Here is a 6555-nt window from a genome sequence, read left to right on the forward strand (position 1 = left end):
AGTTAATAACATATTAGTTTGAGCAATTTTTTTTGCTATATTATACCCAAACACCCATTAGCCAATAAAAAATTAGATTAACTAATTCCACCTGTCCCTCCTAAATTTGTTCTTCCAAATCACCAGTTTTGGGGGATATGTGTGATAAAAACTCATGTTTTTGTACCCAGCATTTAAACACATCCTTACATAGGTCATTGTTAGTCCCTGTAACTATGCCTCCACCTACTAGACACCTACTGGACATCGGTACTCCTGAAATATTTTCCAGTGGGCTGAAATCAGAAAGAATGTACACATTTGCTTTGCTCTCCATCCTGCGACTCCCTGTTGCTTCATCCGTTGAATGATGTTGTTCCAGTCCACTGCGGGTGATCGGGGCTTTGGGGCTTCACTTTGGTTTTGCTTCATATTCAGCAGCAGGAGAGACCCGTGAGAAAATTAAAGATGAAGCTGAAGAATGGGGTGGAGATGTGCCTCTAGCCCGTCCACCCTCAGAGAGGCCTTGGAGTCTTGAAGCCCAGGGTAGTGCCTGAGAACACTCCCGGGACCTGTGAACTAGGTCAGGCTTACCCAAGCACCACACAATCACACGTCACCTTAGCATTTCCGCCAGAATCAGAATCTACCATGCACTTTTTATCCAGTCGTCCATTCAACAAAGACTTAAGGAGGACTTGTTGTGTTCTGGGACCCAGGGACCCAAAGCTCTTTGTCCAAGGTCTGATCAGATTCTAGAGTGGAATGTTCTCTGATGGTTGGAAAGTCTGGATATGCAATTCAAATGCTTCTGAGTCTGTCTGGATTCAAGCAGATTTGCCTTCTCTATACACAAGAATTTGGGCAAAAGATGCAACTTTTTTTTTTTTGCTTCAATTCAGGTTTTCTTAAAAATAGAGTTCAACGAATTAAATATTAAATGAAGAGCTGCATTCAGAGCATTGAATAATAGCTGCTATCTCTGATCTACATTTTTAACAAAGTCATTTCTTTAGCTTATCCTCAGCAAAGCTATATAATATGTTCATTTCGATGTGTGGAGTACATTTTGAAAATATATGCACAATAATTTCATTTGAAAGTGGCCTACCTAAAGTCATTTTGGCATCTACAATGTATGTGACACATTTGAGAAGCAAAATCACCATCCTTCCTTCTAGTACTAGCAAGCAATCTGTGCTGCTGTAGAATGGAGTGTAGGGCTTCATTTTTCCTTTGTATGCTCTCCCCCCTCCACCTTACTGTAACAGCCATTCAATGCTTGATTACTGTAGTGTTTTGTACCTAGGAAACAGCTTGTACCCATTTCTTACTATGCAGATCAAAGCTACACAGGACATGCGTCATCTGGGACATCAATCGAGACAATAAATCAGTGACTGGAAAGGTGACAACACATTTAATCATATGAAAGTTGGCTATCCCCTCTCCAGAACATTTGAGAGTGTTTCAGCTTTTAGACCGGGGTGGAGGTGGGATATTTGCATATGCATGATGAAATATCTTGGGGCTAGAACCCAAGTCAAGACATGAATTTGTTTATGCTTCCTATGCACTTTGTACACATAGCCCGAAGGCCATAAAATATTATGTTTTCAGTGCACCTGCGTTTTGGCGGTAACCAATCCTGTAAGATCATGTGTGGAATTTTCCACTTGTGACATAATGTGGGAGCTGAAACATTTTGGATATTGGAGCGTTTCAAATCTTGGATGCTCTGTCTGTATTGCTTAAGGACTTTGAAGATTGAAGACAAGTGCAAATCCTAGTGAAGCTGCCCATGGACGCTCCATGTTCACACCCCCAGGACACAGGCTGTAAACTCTTGCACACTGGGCAGCCTGGGCCAGGGATTTTTTTTTTTTTTTTTTTTTTGACCCTTGGTAAACTTGAATAAAGGCCAGGACTTTCCAAACACTCTTCCATCCATGAGTACACACACATATTTTCTTTCACTGTGAGTTACTGCCTACCATTTTGAGGCAAATGGCAATCACACAAGTGTGTGTGGAATCTGGAGTGAATGGGTTTTCTAGCGGCTAGGCTGTGGCTGGCCCTCGGTGTGATTCAGAAATTCCCTGTACATGCAACTGCTGCTTCAACCCTCCTTCCTCACCTCACCCATCCTTATAGCTCACAACCTGAATGGTGAACGTATCTGGGTGTAGCCAAAAGACCTGTGCTGTGGACTCAGCTCTGTCAGCTACCAGCTAATCCTGTAACAATGAACAAGTGTCATCTTCTTGGCCTTTTTTTTTCTTCCTATAAAATGAAGAGTGTTTTATGGGATTTCTAAGATTCCCTTCCAAAGCTAATATTCAAGCAACCGGATTCTAAACTCCTCTCAGTGACAGCAGCCCTTCCAATATTTAAATGAAGCTGTCACATCATTTCTCCTCTGCAAATGTTCCCTTCCCTTCCGAGTATCCCTGTCACTTCTGGTTTCCAGATCCCTCTCTTCTCTGGCCATTCTCCTCTGGAAGTAGGCCAGTTCATAAGCTCGGTTCAGATAAGGGGCACAGTGGAGCCTGCCTGGGACTTCTTCCAGGGCACCTGACCACTGCCAGAAGCAAGACTGGCAGACTCAATTAGAACATCTGGTCACCTCCCTTGTCCCCACAACCCAGTGGCACAACCACCAGCTCCACAGATCTAATGAGTCAGATTTAAAATATGAGCTTTTAAGAAAGGGTGATAAAAGTACCTGAGATGATGTTTCCGAGACTTGATAACTTAGGTAAAGAGAAACAATAAGAAAACTCACTGAAATACATACTCTGGTGCCCCTCAGTTCCCAAAGAAGGACTTGTTCTGAAGGGATAAAGGGGAAAAAAGGAGAAGAAACTGAGCCATCACCCACCAGGCTAAACAGCCAGAGATGTTGCTGCCACCGTGTGGCAGCTGCTAAGTTCTGTCTGTGCATGGACAGAAGGACGGCCATCCAATGCCTGAGAATAGGAGTTTCATTTTGGGGTCCCTTGCTTCCATGACTCCTTTCCTCCGAGACTCTATGGTATTAGAAGGATACATTCTTTAGAGGAACCACTGACATCGGCTATCCCTCCACATGGGAGCAAGGGCAAACCAGCGCTCAGCCATACCAGGGTGGTGTAGGACAGTTGAGCCGCTCCCTCCAAATCCCCCTTCCCCCAACTCTTACCTTCAGCCAGCCGGAGTGTATCAAACTTTCTCATTCCTTCGCCCCTACCTGAAAGACAAAATAAGTGTTTAAGAGTGATCGTTACCCAGACTGGAGAGGATGCAGCCTTCCAGAGACGACGGCAAAAATGAAAAGGAAGAGAAATATTAGAAAGATACTTTGGGGCGGAGACAGGAAAGAATAAAACCAGAGCTTGTGACACACCACCCTGTGCCCCTCACAACCCTCACACCGCCCTTCCTGCTTCTTTTCACCCTTAAGTCTCCAGAATGTTGTCGGCTGCACGAGAGGCTGAAGCGTGAGGTGGGGAAAGAAGGGGATAGAATGGCCTCGAGACAAAACAATCTCCAGCGATACTTTGTAATTATGCACACAGTACGGGGGTGTTATGTAAAGGAAACTGCAATGCCCCATCTTCTCGAAATAACCCCATCCTTATAATAACATGCCTCATTATGATAGCCCGTTTCTGTCTCTTCCTTTAGGCCATTCCTCAAGAACATATTACTGTTTAATGCATGAGGCATGGATCTACATGCAGTGTACATACACGGTGCATCGATGCCATTACATTTTCAGAGAGGGCATCCGAAAAGAAATCCAAATATGTTCCTTAGGAGCATGATAATGGGGGAGGGGGTGGGGGGTGGGAGCCACCAAGGTTGAGAAGCCCTACCATAATAACAAGCACCTTAGAGTCAGGAACACATTCACGTACTGTCCCACACGCCAAGCAGAGAGGCTGTGTGTCATGGAGATTGACAACAGGACAGAAGAAGAGAGAGAAAGGAATATTTGCATCCATGTGTGCATGTAGGGCTGCAAACAAGGGCAGCAATATGCTTAAACAATAAACAGCAATGGCTGGCTTAGTTGGGGTGCCTCAGATAATGAAGTTCTAACCTGATCTCCCCCAGAAAGTCACCCCAAGATAGAAGACACCTTGTTGGAGTCCCCCCACCCCCACCCCCTGGCTGCCGCAAGCTCCTCTTCTCTCATGCGCCTGGCCTGAATACACACCTTTTCCAAAGGGTAAATACATCTGACACCTGTGTGTTCAAGTGGCCCAGAGGCAAGAAGGTAGGGTGACCCCTGAGCCACAGACACTGCCCAGGACTGGGGGAGAGGGGTTGAGAGACAGAGTTCCAGCCAATCATAGAGCCCATTTAATTGCCAGCTCAGAGAGCAGTTTTATTAGGAGTAGCAGGCTTCTCCATGACTCCCATCATATTTTGCTACAACTTGATAAAGCTTGATACAACTTTTAAATGTATTATCTTTCTCACATTTATATTTTACTAGCCATTAATTTAGGCACATTAACTACGGCTATGTCTCATCATGCCATATGCACATGTATGTTCTAGTCCCTTGTTTAAACAATGTGAAAGAAGACATGTAATATTGAGGCTCAGGAACCAATACTTCAAAGTCTGATGCATCAACGTGCTAAGAACTTTGAACAAAAATAACAGCCTCAGAACTAAGGTCTCTCTGATCTTCTTCCACGCCCCGAATCCCTTTTTCCCTCAAATGTTGACACCAGCCATCTCCAATGATCCCCTCTTTGGGCAGATCCTCCAGAGGGTTAAGTGGTCAGAAAAGCTAGAGGTAGACACCACATCAGGGCACAGGAAAACTTCATCACAGACTGAGCTCTGTTCTCGGGGTTCATTCATAGACCCTAAAAAAAAAATCTTCCTTTGCCCTCTAAGACTGTTTCCATCCTCCACTTCTCCTCTAGAAAGAGGGCATTTCATCTTCGAGCTGTCACTAAGCTGCTGGACATACACTTACCTGTGAGGCGGCCATGTTTATAATTAACTGACATACCTCTTCTCTGAATCTGTGTACTGCCTGCTCACTTCAGGGGACTCCATTTCCAAACTTTTGGGGGCCGGGGGATAGAGGGAGTGTTTCCTTTATCCCTATGATGAATGCATGAGTGCATAGATATGTAGACAGACAGACAGACAGATGAGGGAGGAGGGAGGAAGAGAGGGAGGGAGGGAGGGAGGGGGAGAGAGGGTTTCGGGGGGGGGGACATAAATAGGATATCAGAAAAGAAATATAGATGTGAGAACAGGATTTCCACCTTAATTTTTCTGAGTTAAATGGGTGATGCTGGGTAAATACTTTCTTCTCTTCAAATCTTTATGTTCTCAGTTATGAAATTAAGAGTTTGTTAAAGTCCCTTCCATTCATCAGATTCTGTGTCTTGGAGAGTCTTGCCATTTTTGGTGTAGGGCAGGGGGGGCGAGTATTTGAATATGTCTGGCAAATATTTTGTGTCTTCTTTGTAATTTTTCCTAAAAGTTTGAGCTGATCTGAGCTGTCGATTATAGTGCTGTTTTGATAGGAAGCTGCAATCCATTTAGCCACGATCCATCATATCACAAATCCCCATGAGAGAGAATTTGTGCCAACAGCAGCAGCCTGTTACATCCAGTCGCAAATAATCACCCTGTCTTTGAGGTAGATAAGTGGGCGGATGGACAAACAGAAAGAAAGAGGGATGAACAAACATGATCTTTGCTGTCTAGTATTAGGTATAATTCACTGGGGGCACCACGGAAATTAAGCGGCAGGTGCATGTCTTTCAGCAATTATAGGATTGGACATTATCCCAGTTCTAAGAACAGGTGCCTAGTGAGGTCTGTAGCTTGAGTCCACACAGGCAGGGCCTCTGTTTGCCATCTTTCCAAAGGGCTCAGCAGCATTTGTACTAGACTCTGCTCCCTTTCCGCTGACACATCAGAACCAGTATACTGCCCTTGCAAGAGAGCCAAGACGTTTAGGGCTACAATGATAAGAAAAACCCCTGGTGATAGATATGTTTCTCTGGTCCCTTTTCCCTCACAGATCTGGGAATTTACAGAGAGTTCCTAACAAGTCGGAATCTATTTTCTTCTTTAAAGTATTTCATGTAAACACAATAAGTAAACAAATACTTGGGCACATCACCATGTATACTCCAGACAACTTTCAAAGTGGGTCGATTTTGAGAATCTTAAGAGCAGGGATGGATTACCAACGTTCCCACACAGACATTTTCATCTCGGGATTTTTATCAAAGCCACTTTCTGTTAATTCTATGAAACAGTTGTGCTGTTTGGTTATTCCTGGTTCATACAGGAAACCCCAACCACCAAAGCTCGTGTTAGGGTCCCAGGATAAGACACTCCAGGCACTAGCTTCTTGGTGGCCCCTCAGCTCAACCGAAGCCCTCAGCTGTCAACACCACCTTGTGACTGTCACTTTAGCAGCCACTTCCTGCGGCTGCCATCTGGCTGATTAGAAGGGCTAAAGGCCTCTGGAGACAGCCCTCAGGGCATCTCTCCAACCCTTTAGGAAGCAGAAGGAAACAAGGGATTCTAATTAGAGACCCAGAGACC

Source organism: Peromyscus californicus, unplaced genomic scaffold (genome assembly GCF_007827085.1).
Source record: "Peromyscus californicus insignis strain IS unplaced genomic scaffold, ASM782708v3 Scaffold_22__1_contigs__length_63687245, whole genome shotgun sequence".
Classification (NCBI taxonomy): domain Eukaryota; kingdom Metazoa; phylum Chordata; class Mammalia; order Rodentia; family Cricetidae; genus Peromyscus; species Peromyscus californicus.